Here is a 21,995-nt window from a genome sequence, read left to right on the forward strand (position 1 = left end):
ATCAATTACAGAAATGATTAGCATGCAAATGGCAGCAGCAGGCTACAGGCAAGAACTCTCTCTATAGGGACTGCAGAGGCCAACTGTGTTAGGAGCAAATCATCCTACTATAAACTGAAGAAAAGTCACCAGCTTTTTTGTCAGTGGGAAAGGATTCTCTCACTATTTTAAGTGTGTTATTCTGAAACATTTTAATCAAGTGTTAAGAACTGGAGACTCGAAATATAACAATCAAGATGAAAGATAGAATACCATTTTGCCCAAAAGACATAGTGGAACTTCTATGTTTTATTTATTCATTTCATCTCACTCATTTTCTTTCCTGCACTTATTGGTGTCCTTGTATGACTCAGACATGAGGCCATGGACAGGTGCTAGCTTATACCAACATTTTCCCCAGTCCAGGGCACATTTTAAAAAATAAGAACATTGTAATCAATTCTTTATAAGGCTAAATTTATTCAAGTTAAAGGAGTTTCCTATTATGTTTGTCCTACTTTTGATATTAAGAAGTTCTTTCTTTTATGAAATGATTGTGATTCTGAACAGGAGTTTGTTTTTTCAGTTTGTTTTTGCTTTTTGTAAATATCCTTACTGGCAAAATTAACAATTAACTATTGCCAGATTTGTGTTATGTCTGTTTTGCTGGGTGAGTAAATCCCAATGTCTGGAACCCTCTGGCTTAGATATCAAGAGAGACATTCCAGACCTTGCCAGGGCCGGGTAGGCCATGGTCCATATAAGAGGACTTAGCATGGAGGTGCTTTGATCCTCCACTTCTCTGTGCTCTGTTAGTGGAAAAAATGATTCTCCTAATCCCAGGTACGGAAGAAAGAGACTTTTCTGATAGCATCACCACCCCAGTGATATCTGCTTTACACTGACCAGCCTCAAATTAAAAAATATTTTTTGAGTCTCCTGACAAAACACTGAGTTAGAAAAAAAAAATAAAGGTATGAGTTATGCTTACTATAGACATTATAATGAACATTCTATTCATCCATCCATTCTTGACATAGATCATGCCCCTCTGGGCCAGAGTATTTACAAATGAGAGTTTCCTTCACATCACCTCCATGCTTTCTAAAAAGAGTAAAGCAAAGCCCACCCCGATTGTACAAACTTCAAGTGTTGGGAACAGCACAGTATCATCAGGGAGAAGGACTGGTAACCAGTACTTGGGAGAAAAACGCTTACGGGATAATTTTTCTACCTTCAAGAAGCAATAAGAGGGTTTGTGTGTAGCAAGAGAAAGATGTGAATATGTGCAAGTGTGTAGAGGGTGGGTAGTGTAAGAAGCAGTAGCAAAGAAGCTGAACCCAGGAGAGCTCTTAGGACAATGACAAGGATGGGGGCTAACGGCTCCAGATAGGAGCCAATTCAGAGCAGCTGCCTAAGCAAGATGCAAACTAAGGTCTGCAAAAAGGACACACGACAGAGGGTGAAGACTGAGGCTTTGTACTCCCCAAACCAGGAATTAGAGCATCACTGTGCCAAGTGCACTCTCTGCATAGATTAACTTATTTAATCCTCACAGCAACCCTGTGAGGCAAATGCCAGAGCTGTCCCCTTCCTCCTACAAAGGAGGAAACTGAGGCTTGGATAGGTTATGTAACCAGCCTTAAGTCACAAAGCCCATAAGTTGGGATTTGAACCCATGGTAGCATGATACCAGGGCGCTTGGTAACAGGGAAAACTTTGCTACAAGAAATACCAGGGCAAGACCTTTTCAAATGGATGCTTGAGATAGAGCAATTAGACAAGAGGACTTTGAAAGTGCTATTTTCAAGGGAAGTTTTAATCATTTATGTTACCACATTAAGGCCAGTTTCCTACCTGCTCTCTGGAGATGAAAGTAAAGTAGTTTTTGGTATTTCCTTTTCTCAGAGTCACAGAATGGTAGAGCTACAAGGAAACTCAGGACACCATCTGGCCCAACTCCTTTATTTGACACTACAATAGGTCTCAGGAAGATGAAATAACTATGGCGAGGGTCCGTACTGACAAGTCAGTGATCTGTGCCCAGCTTAAGTTGACAGTCCAGGTGAAATGAGCTGATGTGTCGTTTGGCATTTAACAGGATTTTGAAGGAGTTTGGAACATGCCACCCCAGAATATACCACTTGGGCATATTGATTATTTTGAGGCACTTGAGAAACAGCAGATGCAGGAAAGGCTCTGTGACCTCCTCCTTCTACCTAAAAGAAGGTCATAACATTTCCCATGAGAAAGGTACCCCCTCAACCCAGAAGAGAACATTCTTATCACCAGAGACTGGGAGTCCATACTGAAGTGGATCTACCAAAAAACCTGCTAAAACAACCCATATCTTCTGTTAGTTTCCCCCCATATATTTCATAGTCACTGTCCCAAAATTACTGCCACTAGCCCAAAACCCATTGTCTTGTCACATCCCCATAATTTATCCCTCACTAGTAAGCTTTGGGGTCTGACAGCTTCTTCGGGTCTTCATTTTCCTTCTGAAGAACCCCACGTACATGTGAAAACATTAAATAAATTTGCATACTTTTTTTTGCTGTCTCTCTCTTATGTCAGTTTAATTCCTAGGCCAGCCACAGAACCTAAGAGGGTAGAAGGAAATTTTTCTTCCCCTACAGTTCCAACAGTGTTAAAAAATATTACACTATCATTTCAGTGCCTAAAATAAACTTGGGCTCAGAAGTATGCACTCAGGCAATTGGCTCCAAGAATTCTGTTGACTCAGAAAAACAGCAAAAATAAAACCTCTCCAATCAGCATAAGAGATGTGAATATAAAGTTGTGGGGCTCTGTGTGGTTAATAAATAGCACCAGTTTTATTTCTCAGTACATATAACCAAGTCAATAATAAATTTGGTTTAAGAATATGAACCAGTCATGATGCATGCTTAGGTAGATTTTTATGCCTACAATCAAACAGGCTTTTCTTGTTCAAAAAGGAACTGGACATTCAGCTCCACCATATTTTATTAAGACCTCAATATGACTCAGAACTGGCTTGAATCAAAATTAGTAACCAGATATTGTTACCTAAGGCTTGGATAATTCCTTAATCTTTTCCACCTCCTTGAGAATTCTTGTCCTAAAATTCATCATGAAAGGGAGCAAAAAAGATGAGCCACTGGATCACACAGATCTTTATAGTTTTAGCTAATTTCTCACAAAAGCAGTGATCTTTAACATGACTAATAGGACTTAACAGTTACAAACATTGCTGCCTCATTCTGGCTATTTACATGCAGTCTCCAAAAAGGCACATTCCAGCTGTAAACCTACAGTGTTGATTTAGATTGAAATGATAAATTCCAAGATGATAAGTAGTATCTAAAAGAAAAGAGTAAGACCCCCTAAAGTCTAATACTGTGCTAACTCCCTGAAATAAATAGGTTCTCTTTGTAGAATGGTAGAGTTAGGGCAGTAGGTGCATCTTGAATTAAACAATGAATTCACAAGATGAGGTTGTCACTTAAAAATCAGAATTTGATCCTCAAAAGTCATGTGGCTAACTTTTCAAATGATCTTCATATCCAACTCTTACCAAATTACACTCTCCTTTTTATACAGTAAGAGGTAACCGTGGCCAACATGGTATTCTGCTACCTCATGAAGACATGGATGGCCGGGTGAGAGCCGAACAGACTAGAGATGTGGTCCAGAGCCTCTGTCGCAATAGATCAGCAGTCGGGTCGGGGAGAGGTTTTCAGAAACAGATGTGAGTCTTGGTTTATAATCCAGGAGACCATCTTAAGGTTGAGAGGCAAGAGAGTTGGTTATGAAATTTACTGGTAAAGAGCCCACAAGAATATTTCCTGGGAGAAAACTTAACGCTAGTAATGAAGCTGAATCAGAAACCAGAAAAACAGATGTCACAGTCAGGAACACCTTCTCCTAGTGTTTCTAGATGTTTAATGAACAAAGCGCTCTGTGATCAAAAGCGTTTGGGCATGCGCTGGGTTAAACATGTTTTTTTTGTTTTGTTATTTGACCACAACATTTTCACTCTTTTAATTATACTGGTGTCTGTCATGAATCTCCAAGAGGCATATGTAGCATATAGAGTTTCCAAACTCATTTGACCGGGAACTTTTTGTTCACTAAAGCTTCCATTGAAAGATAAGAGCATTGAGTCCCAAGAAGTTAAGAGATCTGGCCAGCATGGCATGGCCACCTAGATGCAGAGCTGGGACTAGGACCGTCCGGAGTGCCCGGTTTGTGGTTCATCACAGCAAACCACGTGGTCCACCTTTTTCTCCTCTCCTTGCTGAAGCCTGCCTTCGTTAGACACCACTGAGCTCGGGAAAATAATAGCTACACTCTTCTTCCTAACAGCAGCCAAGCCAAGCCCAAGGCACTTCTGCCAAACCTTCCCAACAGGAAACCCAGGACTGTCTACCTCTGGCCCGTCCCTCCACCAGAGTTCAGGAAACAACTACAGTTTCAATTTTAACTCTTCCAGCAAAGCTACAGAGAAGCTCTTTGGTGATTAATAGCTGATTAACTTCTCTGCCAAACATCTGTGAGCTCCATTAATTAGACAGTAACAAAAACCTCACATAATGGGAGCAGCTCTAGAACCAAGTAGTGGGCAGAAGCTACAAATCTATAGGATCTGGAGTAGATTGTCAGTGAGAGCTTAAAGTGCCTTGAACACAGTGTTTGAAGATCTTTGGACTCTGAGGAAGCTACTGGTGAGGATAATGAGGAACCTCTTTTTGGAAAGTGGAGGAAAGGAAATCCTTGCTATGTAGTGGTAGAAAATTTAACAACACTGTCATCTGCAGTAATGTGGAAAGCAGAACATGTAACTAATGAAATAGATAATCTAGCTGAGAAGATTTTCAACCAGAACGTTGAAGGGGCCACCTGGTTTCTGTTTGCTGATTCTAGTAAAATGCAAAATAAAAGAGATAGGCTAAAAGAACTGTTAAAATAAAAGATACCAAGACTTGCTGGGTTTGAATATTCCCAGCCTCTCCAGATGGCAAATGATACTAAAATTAAGAAATGGTTTCTAAGCAAAGGTCAAATGAGGGCACCCAGGAAATCATGGTCTAAAGATAAAGCCAACAGTATAGCTACAAACTCTTCTAAGAGCTCAGATCCTAAACTATAAATGCTTTGTTAAGAGAACTTAAAAGATGAAGTCCTTTTGGCCTAGAGTACTGATCAGAGAATCATGCCCTTCCTTTTTCAATAACATTGACACTATAGTTTATATTGATAAAGCACTATATTTAAAATTTCCCAAATTTGACTCTCAAAACAACACTGTGAATTAGGGCAGATATGAGTAAACAATGGACCCAGAGAGATGGGCAATTTGCCCAATATCTCATCACTAAGTCATAAAAGAATCAGACTCTCAGTGAAGTGTTCATCATCAAGCCACCTCATTAAGTAAATAGACCCTTGAAAGTATGTCTAAAATTGTGGAGAGCAGAAAAGTTCCAAAGGCACTTGTATACAGATATTTTAACATTTTGTTTTTAAACTCCATTTTTATTTTTAGCTGAAATCTGTAAGATTTCTGTAACTTAGATCTCTCAGCTGCTTCCTCATCACCCAGGTCCTGGGTCCACATGTGTTGTGACTGTTTTCACTTTGCTTAAACCCTGATACAGAACAGCATGTCCTTGATTTCCTCAAGGAAGAATCGACTCACATAAGCATTAGTGACCAAGGCACATGCTATGGAAGACTTTTCAAGAGGCAGAACATACTACAGCAAGCCATGTCAAAGTTTCCATTCCCATTAAACACTTCTTTCCAACGAAATAATGCCATTCGCTGCAACATGGAGGGACCTAGAGATTATCAGACTAAGTGAAGTAAGTCAGACAGAGAAAGACAAATACCACATGATATCCCTTATATGTGGAATATGAAATATGATACCAACAAACTTATCTACGAAACAGAAACAGACTCACAGACATACTTGTCTGTGAGTTGCCATGGGGGAGGGGCTGTGGGGGAGGGATGGGTTGGGAGTTTGGGATTAGCAGATGCAAACTATTGTACATAGAATGGATAAACAGCAAGGTCCTACTGTGCAGCACAGGGAACTATATTCAATATCCTGTGAAAAACCATAATAGAAAAGAATATGAAAAAGAATGTGTATATGTGTGTGTGTATATATATATAGATATATATACCCATATATTATCTGAATCACTTTGCTGTGCAGCAGAAATTAACACAACATTGTAAATCAACTACACTTCAATAAAATAAATTTTTAAAAAGTACTGCTTTCCTTCCAAGTTCCCCTTGGATTTGCTTCAAAATAAAAAGAGAGAGGAGGAAGTACATTGAAGATATAGCTGAAGAAGAAATTGGCCATGGGTACCTGGGGATTCATTATATTATTCTGTCTACTTTTGGATATGTTTCAAAATTTTGTGATCAAAAGTTAAACAAACATAGCCCCCCCCCCCCCACCCACATTAGCTATGAAGACTTTGGCATTTCTCTTTTGGGTCTCCTCTCTTTCTCAAATTCTCTCCCGTCCACATCCTGCAACTCGACTTCCTCTTCTCTCAGACCTCCCTCCTCCTCCTGGACTCCGGCACTGGCTTACCAAACTGCTCACTGAATTCAACAAAACAAAGGACTCCCCAAGTAACAGGACCCACCCTCCTTCCAAGGCTGTTGAGTGACTCTCTTTTGTTACTTGAGCATCCTTTGGGGGCTTAATCCACAGTCAAAGTGGTTTATCAAAGTAATTCTCCCAAACACCTACAGTGCTTTCCTCAAGAATACTGGTGAATAAAATTTTCTCCATCTTGCTACACTTATTATTCTGAATTCCTTTGCACTTTGTTCAAAAGAAGCCAGTCATTGAAACTTGATTTTGAGAACCAAAGCTTGTATTCAACTACTTGTGAAAAGAGTGGTTAATTCTATTTGAGTTTCTCTCCATAGCCCCATTCAAAACAGGTTGTGTGTATCTAAGAATAAATGGAATCACCACACAAGAGGTTTATTATCAGGGCGAAGCTTTGGGAAGAAACTCCCACTACTTAATGCTGAAAGGAAGGGAGAAAAAGAAGAAGGAATCCAGGCTGCAATGAATGGAAGGTGGCAGTTAAAGAGGAAGGAGGGAATGGAGAAACAGGAGGAGAGGGGGACAGGGTGGGAAATACTTGAAAAACCACTGTCACTATCATCGCTTACAACTTTCTGCTGCACCGGTTCAAAAGAACAAAAACTATCCATACAAACCAGAAAGTCAGCTTTGATTTAACCCCCTCCCAAAGCCTTTGCCCTTCTTTGAGTATCTTTATTTAGACCGCATTTGGCTTTCTACTAGTTTCGTGGGGGTTTGTACTATTTTCACTGCCTCTTTTGGTTAAAAAGATAAACTTAGTCCTAAGGACCCTGCAGGCCTGTACAGTGACCTATGATCCTTTATTCTGTCTGCACAGGGTAGGTGTTTGATGTTTAAATCACCCTGAGCCTATTTTGTTTTGTTCTTGTTTGTTTTTGTGAAACACCCCAGTTTTCTTGCCGCTGCACCTGCCGAGCAAAAAAGGCCTGAGATACAGAGAAACTGGTCCCTCTGAAGGGGACCAAGGGCCGATTATGTCAACAATCTCCCGGCCTGATGGGTCCCGAGTTGTCAAATGACAATTGTGACTCCCTGCATTTCAAGAGTCACGAACAAATGGTTCCATCTGAAGCCCTCTGGGTAATAGTAGCCTTTTGAGGTTATGATATCTCTGGATGGAATTCAATAAGAGAAATTCACTTTCAATTGAGTCCTTGGAACAGAGCCAGGCAAGCTGAACAATGCAATATGCTTCCCATGAAAATTGCACCGACCCTCTTTCTTTTTCTCCTTCTCTTTGCTTTCTGCTTCTAAACTTGTTCACATGTTACCTCTTCCCACTTCCACTCCCTCCTTCTTTCAGGGGACAGCAGAGCTTTTAAAAATAAAACCCAGCACTTAAATAAGAGCGGTTTGTATAGAATGACACAGCTCCCATGTGACAGCCTTGAGAATTCACTCTCTCCTCGGCTGACCTTTGCGACTTCTACCAGGAAAATGGCACAGAGCCACTGTGAAGGGGAGACCGGGGATTATCACAACCACCAGTCTTCCATTACTGGTTCATATAAAGAGTTTGACTCTTTTCTTTCTATTTTTTACTTTTAAACTGAGAGGAGGTGAAATGTACAAAGCCTGCCCAAACACCAAGGCCTAACTGCTGGCTTTTTTTCTCTCGATAACTCTCTGCCTCTCTCTCTCTGTCTCTCTCTCTCTCCCACCTCCGTGTGTGTGTGTGTGTGTGTGTGTGTGTGTGTGTGTGTGTGTGTGTGTTCTTCTTCTCTTTCTCTCTTCCCCTCTTTTTGCTTGGTTTATTCCTCATTTTGCCAAGATTTTCCTCTGAATAATTATTATTTCTTGGCCTGGAAAAGGTGGTAATTCTCTTTGTCTTTTGCATTTGATCATCCAAGTGGATTAATGTGGGTGTTAAATGGGTGGAAGAAGTCGTTTTCTTTGTCAAATTCTGTTAATCATCCTTTTGATTTCACACTCTCATTCTCCCCACCCACACACATCCCTCCTGCCCCAACAGAAATGGTGTGGGTGTGTTTCTTCTCCAATGCTGTCTCCTTTTTGGAGAGCAGTCCATCTGAACGCCAGGAATGAGTAGACGTGCAGAAGAGAACCCCACACCTATGTACGGCTTTGTATCTACCAGGAAGGGGTGTGTGAAAGGGATGGGAGGGGTGTGTTTTTGCACTTTTCTCTGGATCCGTCTACAACTTCAGCTTCAAATTTGTTCCTCTGAAAATCTCTCTGGTTCTAATATCTCCAGGTCAAGGGGCTGACTTTGGATTTTGTTTTTTCTCTCAGAAAAAGCATAGAGGAGGCAGCCATTATGTAATATTTAAACCAACACCAGTGAAGGCCAACCACCCCAAGCCCAAAGCTCTGGTCCTCTGGTGAGTTCAAAATCATGCCTTCTTCTAACCTCAGGTGCAGAACCTTTGACTGGACTCGCCAGAAGGTTCTACCAGCCCACCAGCCACAGGCCCTCCTTCCCCAGCCCCTGTTCCCTGCATGGATTCTTACAGAACCATGCTTTGGTGAACTGGGCATGATGATTTAGAGACTTAGAGGCTATCATGTGTGGGTGAATGGGAAATTACTCTGACTGAAGGAAAAGCTACTTTGAAGGGCTTGGTCCACCCTTTCAGGAGGCAGTATCCTGGGGGGAAGAGTGCCTGGAAGGCAAGCAGCCCAGCAAAGAAATTCAAAGATATTTGACCAACTATTAAAATAGTTAATAGAGCTAAGAGTTTGATTGGTGTCTGAAAGTTGCAGTCCCTGAAATCAAGTGTATTTGAGGACAGACCTGTGATGTATCCCCTTGTAATCCAAATAGTTCCATAATGTTCCTAGAGTCATCAAGTCTTTATCCTCATCCCACCAAGGTTCCTACCCTACTAATAATGATAAACTCTTAGGTAGAGAAACTAGCTGCTGTTAAAGCCTTCCTACACCAACCCTGTCCATGAAGCTCCAAAAACTATGACGTTCCAGGCACCAATGGGGGAGTCCCTCTGTATCAGGAGAGAAAACTGATGCATGCTGTTACCTGCATGTGACCATATGGTCACCCAGCCATCAAGATGACTGGTCTCAGCAATTCCACTCCTAGGTATATATCCAAAAAAACAAAAACAGAAACCCACTCATTTGAAAAGATACATGCACCTCAATGTTCAGAGCAGCATTATTTACAATTGCCAATATATGGAAATGACTTAAGTGTCCATCAACAGATGAATAGATAATGGATAAAGAAGATGTGGTGTGTATATATATATACACACACACACACACACACACACACACACACACACACACACAGAATACTACTTAACCATAAAAAAGAACAAAATTTTGCCATTTGCAGCAACATGGATGGACTTGGAGGTCATCATGCTAAGTGAAATAAGTCAGACAGAGGGAGACAAATACTTTATGATATCACTTATGTGTGGAATCTAAAAAATACAACAAACTAGTGAATATAACAAAAAAGAAGCAGACTTACAGATGTAGAGAACAAACTAGTGGTTATCAGTGGGGAGGGGCAATATAAGGGTGAGGCAATGGGAGATACAAACTACTGGGTGTAAGATAGGCTACAGGGATGTATTGTACAACACGGGGAATATAGCCAATAATTTGCAATAACTGTAAATGGAAAGTAACCTTTAAAATGGTATAAAAAATGAAAAAGGTGACTGGTCATCATGATGCATCTGTTATCTACCTAGTCAAAGACAAAAAATAGATTTTTACCTCAAGTTCCAATCTTGATTGACTCATAATGGTTATCTCCAAAGCTGTACTGAAAAAGATCCTGAAGCTACATCAAAACCTAGCAGACAAGAATACTGAGATCAACAGATAAACAACAAGGACCTACTGTATAGCACAAGGAACCATATTCAATATCTTGTAATAACCTGTAATGGAAAAGAATATATATATATCCTTTTTCAGATATACATATATATATATATATATATATATATATATATATATATATAAAAACTGCTGTACACCTGAAACTAATGCAAAATTGTAAATCAACTATACTTCAATTTAAGAAAAAAAGAGAGAGAGAAAAAAGAATACTGAGATCAATTAGCTATGTCTGCCATGGGTTAGAGTGGTAACATAGATGCTGCCTATTAGCTATTCCTGACAAGGGGATTCCAAAGTCTAGAACAGAAGACTTCACATCAATGTTTCAAATTCTATCAAGTGGAAAAGCCCTGTGTTTTTCCAGAACAGTGTTTCAACCATGTAAAATGCTGTTCTTCTCTAAGCTGCCACTGATTGAATATCTGTAGTGTGCCAGGGACTATGCTGTGATCAGTACTTACATTATTTTATTCAATCTTTATTATAACACTGCGAGGTAGGTGATATCCCCATTTTGCAGCTGACAGTTCAGAAAGGTTAAATAACTTGCCCAAGGATTCTTAGGCAATAACTGGTGAAGCCAAGACCTGAAGGCGGTCTGCCATGAAATCTAAAGGCAAGGATCCTGCCATAAATCCTGCTGCCTCCTTGGGATTAGAAGACACAAAGGCAGACTCAGGGAGCGGGAATCCTTGGCAGTTTGCTGCCAAGCCTTACAGCAAAGTCTTCAAGCTGCCCATCATTCTTTTTGGCTCCTGACAGCTCCAGCTAATTGTCTGCCATTAGGCAGTTGAGATTTTTAATTACAGTTATATTCCGCTGAGCTGAAATTTCAGCTAATTATAATTGAAATTGAGGGCTAAAAGCAAGTTTCAAAGGTCATCCAGCAGTTTTCTTTGTGTGTATATATGTCTTTGTTAATGCTGTGTAATACATATATATGGTTTAAAAAATCAAATACTATATGAAGAGACTTACATTGAAAATTGGTGACCCCTCCTGTGCCCCACCAAGTCCTGCTTCCCAGAAGCAAGCACTTTTAATCATTTCTATTTTTATTTCTCCTGGTGGTTACTTCCAATCTCTATATAATAGATACATAGCTCAATTTCTTGATTTACCATCTTTAGATATTATCTACTGACTTCCGCTACGATGGAGGAAAATTTATCTCACCTGCACCACCTCTTCCTTACTGCCCCTCCCCCTCCTCATCCCAATTTAGTTACACCTCCATTTTCAGTTCTTCCTCTTGACATCGGCAACTTCAAGTGGCATATTAAAGCCTCACTTCTTGTTCCGTCAACTTTTCACAGCTATTTCCTTCTTCTTCTCTTCCATTCCCCAACCTGTGACAGCTATACCTGTAATGTTTACATTATCAAGACTCATAATGTTTATATTCTGCTTGGAACCATAGTTAAGTCCTCGTGATTTGTATGAGTGAAAGTTAAAAACTGAAAAACAGAAAATAATGTAACATTTCTGGCATCTATTCAAATGGATTCTCCTCTTCACATCCCATCAACTAGTCAAAATCATACCTCAGGTGAGTTGGCTTTATATTTGGACAATGCCTTTCTTGTACACTTCTGTTATTATTGTCTTCCTGAAGTCTCTGATTCACTTCTCCTTTTTCTTATTTTCTGCAACATTATAAAAGCCTCATGATTTTCAAAGTTCTCAACATACAGTTTAACCTATAAGCTCCACTGTCCTCCACTTGGCCAAGACCTCTTTCACAGCATCCCCTGTCTTTCCTCTCCCATCGGGACTAGTTTCTCCCTAGACTTGAGACCCAGCTGCTAGGATGGGATTTTTGTTTGCTGCTTTTTCTGGGTTGGAGGCTTTGTCTCCCATAGCTTCCTCTTTTTTTTGTTCACTCCTTTGATTTCTTTTTCTGAAACACATTCTCTAATGTGCATGGTCATAGTATTTCTGAGTCCTTGAGAAAATGATCTTTATTCTGACCTCAAACTTGATTGATAGATTAGCTAGGTATAGAATTTTAGAACAAAAGCCACATTCAATCAGAACTTTGAAAGGATTGCTCAATGTCTTCTAGCATTCAGTATCACTGTTAAAATTAATTGCCAGACTAATTGCTATGGTCTGAATGTTTGTGTCCCCTCAAAATTCATATATTGAAATTCTAATGCCCAATGTGATGTTATTAGGAGGCAGAGACTTTGGAAGGTGCTTAGCTCATGAAAGTTGGAGCCCTCATGAAGGGAATTAGTGACTTTAGCCCCCTTCCACCATTTAAGGATACAAGGACAAGGGACCAGCTATGAATCAGGAAAAGGGTCTCACTGGAATGTGACCATACTAAGACCTTGATCTTAGGCTTCCAGACTCCAGAACTGTGAGAAATAAATGTTTGTTTTTATTAGCCACCCAGTCTCTTGTATTTTGTCGTAGCAGCTTGAAGAGACTAAGTGACTCTTGTTCCTTTCTAAATTGCCTGCTTTTCTTCTCAGGAAACTTTTAAGACCTTCTCTTTAACTCCAATGAAACAAAATTTTATGATTATTTGTCTTGGTGTAGATCTCTTTTCATTTATTCCATTCAACACTTTAGGTCCTTATAATCTGAAGACTTGTATCTTCCTCCAGTTCTGGGTAATTTTCTTTTATTTATTTAATAATTTCCCCTCCTCTGGTTTCCTCTGTAAATTCAGGAACTCCTATTAAAGCCAATCTATTATTCAGAGAATGCTACTTCTGTATTGATCCTCCTACCTTTTCTTTTTCTAATTCTTTCAAATTCTTTCTATCTCTCCTCCCTTCCTTTCTTTCTCTCTCTCTATCACTCTTTTTATTCTAAGTTTTCCTTCACTTATCCTAAGATTTCCTTCACTTCACCTTCCAATCTTTATATCAGTTTATTTTGTTGGCAGTCATCATTTATGTTTCACAAGATCTTTCTTATTTTATCTCTTTTTTCCTTTTTGTAACATTCTCTCTTGTTTAATGGATGCAAAATTTTCTCAAATCCGTTTGAGGAAACTATTTTTTTAAGTGCTCCTCTGTCCCTTGAATTATTTTCCTCCAGGCTCATTTTTATTTGTTTCTCTTAGCCATTCTCTTTCAAGTTACTGGCTTTTCTCAATACTCTGACAATCATCAGATATCTTTTCATATTTAAGAAGGAAACAATAGAATGGCTGACCAGGAGCTCTGTGAATAAGGGTTTGGCTTATCAACTGGCAGGATTTGCTTCACATGAACTGGTGGGAAACCATCCATTACATCTAGAGATTCCTCAGTTCCAGAATCAAGAGAGCTTTGGTCTGGGGCAGTAATCCTCCCACTAGTCCTCTTCCAAAGACTGTGTTCAGTGTCTGTAGAGATATTCACTTTGAGAACAAGGGCTATTCTGGGTTGCACAGGAAAGATAGCAAGAGTGGGGTCAACAGTTCCATGGAGCTCCAATTTGTCTTCTGTTTTCAATCCCACTGACATTCATGCTATCTCCAAGGACAGAGCCTCCCTATAGTTCTTTTGGGCAACAGACGTCCTACTTTAGCTAAAGCCCAAGTACACATTCCTGTGCTGAAGCTTTCTTTACTCTGTTTTATTAGCCAATTATTTCTCCAAATGTTTTCTACCTTCTAGAGATTTGTTGAAATATATGAACCATCACTACCCGCTTATACACTTATTACTTTCAGTTTTTATAAGTTTACAATTTTTTTAATTCTTTACTATAATTTTAATGCCATCTGAGAAAGAGGGAGAGACAGAATACTTCTGCCATTTTGAACAAAAGTCCCTGAAATGGTTTTCAGACAGTGCTCCACAAGGCCAAGCTTATGAAGAGAAAGAGCAAGGATGGGACACCAAAGTAAGAGATGAGTGGTGAAGCTGTCCAACTTCAACTAGAGTGCTCTGTTTTTATTGATTGTGCTTCTGCAGATTTCACTTGATTAGATCTTCCTATAAGAAAGAATCAAAGAATAATTCAAGATAAAATCTAATCAAGTGCTGAAATAAGTGGTCCAGAAAATGAGCTTTCAGGTATGGGCTAGAACAGTCAGAGAAGGGTACTTGGGAGAGGTAGGACTTCTAGAGAGATCTGGGTCTGAAAATGTATGTTGGGGCCAGATTCTACAAGACCTTTTAAGCTATGCTAACAAGTCTGGGCTTTATCTAAATATGAAGAAGCAATTAGATGGTTTAAAACAAGGAAGTGAAAGTATTTGATGTGTGTTTTCAAAAGGTCACCCTGACTTCAGATGCACTGAGGTGATCATCAGTAAGTGGGCAAGGACCTTTCACGCTTCCTCTCCCTTGATCCTTACTACACTCTCTGCAGGTAGGCTAGGCAGGTATTGTTGCTATTCCTAATTCACAGGTGAGGAAACAGGCTCAGAGAGATTTTGTGATCTGTTCGAATTTACATCAGTCGTAAATGTCAGAGCCAAGCCAAAAATCTGGCTTTTTTTGTTTGTTTGTTTTTGTTTTTGTTTTTGCGGTACGCGGGTCTCTCACTGTTGTGGCCTCTCCCGTTGCAGAGCACAGGCTCCGGACGCGTAGGCTCAGCAGCCATGGCTCACGGGCCCAGCCGCTCCACGGCATGTGGGATCTTCCCGAACCGGGGCACGAACCCGTGTCCCCTGCATCGGCAGGCGGACTCTCAACCACTGCGCCACCAGGGAAGCCCAGAAATCTGGCTTTTTAAACTATTTTTAAACAGGTTTAAAGGAACCATAGTGGTGTCTGGCCAAAACCGATCAGTCGGGACTTCCCCAGTGGCACAGTGGTTAAGAATCTGCCTGTCAAGGCAGGACACACGGGTTTGATCCCTGGTCCAGGAAGATCCCACATGCCGCAGAGCAACTAAGCCCATGTGCCACAACTACTGAGCCCGCACTCTAGAGCCTGGGAACCACAACTACTGAGCCTGTGTGCCTAGTTCCCGGCCTCTGCAACGAGAGAAGCCACTGCAATGAGAAGCCCGCGCACCGCAACAAAGACCCAACGCAGCCAAAAATATAAATAAATAAAATACAAAACTGACTAGCCAGTGTCACTGCCCAACCTGGAGGACCATGCTGCCTGCCCTCCTGGCCCATTCCCTATATGCCTGGGAGCTCCTACCACTAACTCCCTAACTCTTTAGAGCCTTGCTTTCCAGCTACCCCAGGAAATCAAGTTCAGAGAGATAAAAAGCAGAAGGAAGACAATAATATGAATTCATCATCCACTATGTACCCTACCTTCTTTTCCAAAATCCCTTTATGGATACTGAAATGGGTTGGATAGTGTCCCCCCAAATTGATGTCCACATGGGACCTCAGAATGTGGCCTTTGTTACAGCTAGCCTAGGAAACTAAAACAAATGCTAAATTCAAAGCCAGTTTTTAAAAAAGAAAGAAAGAACTATTAATTACATATAAAATAATCACCAAAGATACAAATTTCAAAACTTAGAAAGGGTTTAACGGAAAAATTAAACTGACTCTTGGTTTTGGTGCACTTCCAGCTGCTTTCCTGGGTGCTAAGTTTGTAAAATAAGGATGATGTCAGCTGAAAATATGGGCTTTGAGAGAGAAGGGAATCTGCAGAGCTGAAGTCCAGGAAAACTGCCCCTGCCCCTCCCCACCCCCAGAATATTCTTTTTTTTTTTAATTGGAGTATAGTTGATTTACAATCTTGCGTTAGCTTGTGCTGTACAGCAAGGTGAATCAGTTATACATACTGAACATTGGCTTTCTCAGCCTACAGAGCACCCTCCATACCACGGAAACTACCATTTCTGAACCAAGTGCTTCCACTGTGCTAGGCACTTGACTAGCTTGACCTCACTCTCTCCTCTCCACAACCCTGTCCGGCAAATACTCAGCTCTCAATTGCTATTTGTTGACCAACAGACTAGCCCTGAAAGGCACGTCCCAACCTGCGTCAGGAAGCCAAGTGCTGTTGTGGAAAGCTTTCTGGCAGGTCACCTCTAAGATCCCTTCCAATGTCTGAGTGTTCTTCATTCTCTGACTCTCTCTCTCTGCTAAAGCAGCACCCAGCCAACACCCAAGAAAGGGCTTTCCTAGTCAATGAAACACTCCCCGTTTCCTGAGCTCCAGCTAAGCCCAGAAATAAACACACTTTAGGGCAAAGTAAAATTCTTCTCTGTGCTGGCTTTTTGCCCATGTCAAGTTGAGAGAACAAAATTCCAAAGGTGATTCATAGTTAGCCTCAGAACAGAGACATCAAGCAGAGACGCACGTACACACGTCTTTCTCACACACACATACCTCCAGCCACGTGCCTGTTCCCAAAGCCTGACTGTCTCAGACCTGGCCCCACTGGTATCCTAATGGGTGAGGGAAGGTGGAAAGAAAGCAAGAGTAAACCTATTCACAAAGCTGGTAGATTTCCAAGATTAAGCCCTCGGGACCATGTTGCCTTTAAACTCCCAAAATGGGCTCCTCAAGGTACCTGTCACAGATGGCCAAAAATAAAGCAAAGTTAAAAGCTTCTTGTAATCCAAAGTGAGGAAGAGAAAACTTACTGAACTGAGAACCAAGAGATCAGGGCCAAAATCCACCCTACTGCCAACTGCTAGCCATGTGACCTTGGACAATTCGCAGCTTCAATCGACGAAGGATTAATTTATCTACAAGTCTCCTCGACAATCCCTCATCCACTGGGCAAATCCCTCCACTGCCTTTCCCCAGTTCCCTGGACTCCCCACTGCTCTCATACTGCTGCCCACACACATGCTGACATTTGCACACTTCTGCCTTTGCACAGACCATACCCTCCCTCTGGAAAGTTCTTCCCAGCCCAACCCCTGAGCGTTCAAATCCAGCCCTCCCTTCAAGGTTAAATCCAAAGGATTCTACAAAGTCTTCCTGGATCCTTTCAGTTGGAAGTAATCTCATTCTTAAGCTCCTCTAGCACTCTCCCTGTGATGAAATTTGACTCTTTCTATCTCATGCTTTAGTCATTTAAGGTATATTTGTTAGCACCCTCCTTCATTAGTCTGTGAGCTTCTGGAAGGCATGATCTGTATCTGGTTCACCTTTGAATCACCTGTCGATCTTAGTGCATGCTCAGAAAGCCTCCAGAAGTTGCCAGAGGACACAGAATCCTTAGTTATAGTTCCTGTCACTGTGGTCTCTTTTTGTTCTCACCTGGGGCCAGAGTCCCAGGTAACTAATAAAGTTGGTTCATGCAAATAACTCCACATTATGTGACAAAATTTTACATGCATATTACAAACTTGGGGATGCATGAATGACTATTTCGTTTTGCAAAAGTCAATTGCAAGGAAACCCCACCTTCACTTGTTAGGCTGAGCCTCCTTCTGGGGAGCAGATATGGTGTGAATGACTGCTGTCATCAAAGGACCCTAAAATACTTCAGCCCTAGCAGGTGTTCCAGGGCTGGGCCTGGGGTCTGGATTCTGTGTATACTCTTCAGAAAGACATTTATGGGTTGCTTTGGAAGCTGATTGTGATGGGGAGAAGGAAATATTTGCTCAGCAGCAGTTTAAATAAAAAGTCCCTTCCCCCAGTGTACCCTTTATCCACACAGCCTGACCTCAGGCTGGAGGATTAGAGCATTTCTTGAAGAATAATGGATCTGTTTGCCTTCAGAGTCATGACCTGTTTCTTCTAATTAAGACAAACATTCTATTTTGGTACAACATGAAAAAGTGAGGAAAGTGAGAAGGTTTTGAAAAATGAAGCACTTTTGTAAATTACCTAATCCTATTTTTTTTCTTTCCCAGGTGTCACCAGCCATTCCTACTTGAAACCTGACATGGCAAACACCATCTATTTGTCCTCTAATGACAGACTAAAATTATTTTTAAGGCCATCTCTATGATGAAAAGCCCAAGATACAGCCATAAATTACCAAGCAGAGCCGTCTATTTACAAATATCATACATAATCATAAGCATTATATATAACCATAAATAAATATCACAAAGTTCACCCTTTCCAGCCATCAGATAAAGCCAAATAAGAAGTTAAATGGCCCCGTTCTGCTGACCCTCACCTGCCTGGTGAAGGAGACCTTCCACTTCTCCTGCTGGAGTCTGGCCACTCTCTCCAGGCTCCCTGAGAAAAATCAGCTTGGTGTACAATCCCGTGCTAATGCTTGCACGTTAAATGTTGGTAATCAAACCCCATTCATCACCCACACAGAGCCTAATATTGATTTGCATCTTGGGATTTCTAGTATTTAAAAGCTCTGCTCTGACATCAGACAATGGAATCAGATCAGCTTCGCCATTCCCCAGCCAAGCCACTTAAAGTTACTAAAATTCTCTCAGCCTCCATTTCCCTGTGTATAAGTAGGAATGATAATAGTGCCTCCCCCATAGGATTTAGTAAAAGTTAGGTCGTGTATATAAACCGCTTAGAACAGTGCTTGGCAGATAAAGACCAATCCAAAAAATGTTCACTGCTATTATTCCTCAAATGTATGTCTTGCCCCAAATGAAGCTTGACCTCCTTTGCCTTGTTTTATGTAGCTTAGAAAACAAGTGAGGACAGAGAAGGACACACACACACAGTGGAGACTCTATGCTAACAAGGTAGTTCCAGGTAACATCTGGCTGGGAGCACCTATCTATCATGTTACAGCATATAGGCTGCATTTCCCCCAAAGCAGAGCCTGAGACAAAGGCTTGCATGCGAGTTGTTTCTCTGGGGGTGTGATCTCAAGAGGCAGAAGTGGCAAGCAACAGGAAAGAAAGAAGAAGAAAGAGACAACATAAGGATGAATTATTGAGTTAGCCCCTGTTACATGAGACTGGATACTGGGTCCTGTGGGATCATGTGTGATGCCCATGTTGTCCACTAGGGAAGCATTGCTCCATCAGCTCCTACTGTCCATTGGTCAAGAGTTGGCCCATCCACATGCATGAGAGCCAAGCAATTCCTAAAGAACCCTGTCCTGCAGCAGTGGAAAAGATGCACAGTGAGGAGCATAGCACTATCCTGAGAGTTGCACCCATGAAATTGCTGGAAATCTGTACTGAACTGGTCACCACAGCAGTAAGTGGAATAAGAGATAAAGCCAAAATGCTATTAGGTTATAAAGAGCTTTCAACAAGAGACAACCAGAAGAGGATGAAATGTTCTTAAAAGTAGACTTCCAAGAGATTGCCTCTTTTCTGACAAATATACCATCTCCACTGTGTTTAAGTACATGCCATTAGATGATGGGAACTTGATTACTTCTTGGCTCCTGACTCAAAATAACCACCTGAAGGTGTTCTTGCAAAGTTTACATCCCAACCTTACCGACTTCACTCTTCCTCACCCTCTATTTCCAAATCAGAGAATCTTATGGTGGACAGTTCCAACTACCTCCATCAGAAACATGGCTCCTTTCTGTAATGGCCATGACAAAAGGCAGCTAGTTCATGCTAGGACTCTCTCAGTGAAGGAAATTTCTGTTCCTCAGGATGCAGCTGATCCGTCTTCCCACAGCTCTATTAAAAAGTTATCTGACCTTCAGCTATACAATTCAGATTGAACACACCTTAATCAGTACTCTTTCCACCAAACAGCCCAGGTCTCTTTTGACTATCCTATATCAGAGAGTAGGAGCATTAACATAGTTCCAGGGTGAGACTGTAAATGGACACTGCTGTCCATTGCAAGTGAATAGCAGCCGTTTCTGATCCTTTTTGAGAAGACCAGAAAAGAACGCAATTGACAGATGAATGACCTCTCATACCTTGTACCCAAGGTTGTGTTGATCTGCTTCGGCAAAAAATACCACAGTAGGGACTTCCCTGGTGGCACAGTGGTTAAGAATATGCTTACCAATGTAGGGGACATGGGTTTGATCCCTGGTCCAGGAAGATCCCACATGCTGTGGAGCAACTAAGCCCATGCACCACAACTACTGAGCCCACATGCCACAATTACTGAAGCCCACCCACCTACAGCCTGTGCTCCACAATGAGAGAAGCCACTACAATGAGAAGCCCACGTACCACAACAAAGAGTAGCCCCCACTCACTGCAACTACAGGAAGCCCGCACTCAGCAATGAAGACCCAACACAACCAAAAATAAATAAATAAATAAATAAATAAATTTATTTATTTATTTATTTATTTTTTAAAAGACCACGGTAGAAATCAGAGCTACTACTTGGGTGAGTTTGCAGTAGTCTACTACCAGTCTCCAGGATTTGTCTGGATTTCTCAGGTGTCAGTCTGATGAATTCAATGGGAATATGATGGGAAATATCTTGCATCTTTAGATCTTGAAGACTGGCACTCATTTCTGCCAGTGCATCACTGGGCCTGGTCCGTTTTTCTTTATCACTTAGGATGACCAACTTATCTCGGTCTTCCTGGGCTTTCCTGGTTTGAAAACTGAATGCCCCACATAATGGGAACCCACTGAGTCCCAAACAAACTAGGATAGTTGGTCACCCTAGTGCTGCCTCCCTTTACCATCCCCAGAAAGAGATGAAAGCCTATTTATATGCTACCATGAAGGCCCTCTAGGTTTCACACTTAGCTTTCAATTGCTGATTAATCATTTGCTTCTTATTATCTTTTTCCAGAACATCAGATAACAATAGACACACAGTTCCATCTTCTTATAGTTAATACTGCCCCAGTATTTCTCAGCACCTGCATTCTTTTCCACCAGCATGCAATTCTAATTCACTGCCAGTGAAACTTTTAACTGTGGCACTGCTATGTTGTTATTTGTGCCAGGAGTTAACTGTTTACCTTCTGCTGGTGATGGACTCTTTATTGGCAACTGGGCAGCAAGTGATCCAGCTCTAAAATCTCACTCCAGCATCTGCTTTCTTGACCACTTGTGGCACCAACGGTTGCAAGTTGGGTTCCCTTGGAAGTGGATCCTGAGCTGGAGAATAGCATGCTGGTGAATTACTAGGAAGCGAGCTTGGAATTAACACCTGTGGAAGTAAAGGGAGGAAAACAGGATTGGGTAGAGGCACAAGTCGTGCCACACTGCAACCTCAAAGGAGGATTCAGCTCACCCTCCAGTGAGCTCTGAAACTAGTATGACCCTTCAAAATTGTCCCAGGTTGAGGGAGGGAGTCTTTATGTCCTGTGTAGTAAAAAAAGTAACCTGGTCCAAAGAGAAGTCTTGCCTTTGTCCCAAGCTCCTGGAAGGTCATAACTAAGCCCTTGGAATGTCCTGCCTGGTAAAAGTGTTTTTATTTACCTAAGAGCCTTGGGCCACAGTAGATAGTTTCACAATGTGATTTATGGTAGGTTTATTGGGTCACAGGTATCAGTTTGATCTCTAGTGAAGTTGGAGACTGATGTCAGCCATGTGGGCAGTCAACCATGTCCATGTGATTGAACCCCAAATAAAAACTCTGGACACTAAGGCTCAGGTGCGCTTACCTGGCGGGCAATACTCCATGGATTTTGTCACATATTGTTGCTAGGGAATTTAGTGCTGTCTGCAATTCCCCTGGGAGAGGATGACTGGAAGCTCCATGAGTGGAACTTTCCTGGACTCTATCCTGTGAGTCTCTACCATGGATGATTTCAATCTGTATCCTTTCATTGTAATAAACTGTAAC

The 21,995-nt window shown here is 41.3% G+C and overlaps 1 long non-coding RNA gene across 6 annotated transcripts in view; it reads right to left on the bottom strand.

Annotated features, from left to right (window-relative positions):
- LOC113633590 (uncharacterized) overlaps positions 1–21,995 on the bottom strand; it is an 89,596-nt gene that overhangs the window by 17,642 nt on the left and 49,959 nt on the right. For 3 of the 6 annotated variants that reach the window (XR_003438263.1, XR_003438262.1, XR_003438261.1), the window contains 2 exons: positions 21,166–21,356; positions 11,382–12,099 (listed from right to left, as the gene is read on the bottom strand). This is a non-coding gene — a long non-coding RNA (uncharacterized LOC113633590). Of the gene's footprint in view, positions 1–10,174; positions 10,404–11,381; positions 12,100–21,165; positions 21,357–21,995 lie in introns of those variants that run through there. The other 3 variants (XR_003438265.1, XR_003438266.1, XR_003438264.1) reach the window with 2 other exon arrangements.

This window comes from Aethalodelphis obliquidens, unplaced genomic scaffold (assembly GCF_003676395.1).
Source record: "Aethalodelphis obliquidens isolate GAN/ISIS:26980383/991018 unplaced genomic scaffold, ASM367639v1 scaffold40, whole genome shotgun sequence".
NCBI lineage: Eukaryota > Metazoa > Chordata > Mammalia > Artiodactyla > Delphinidae > Aethalodelphis > Aethalodelphis obliquidens.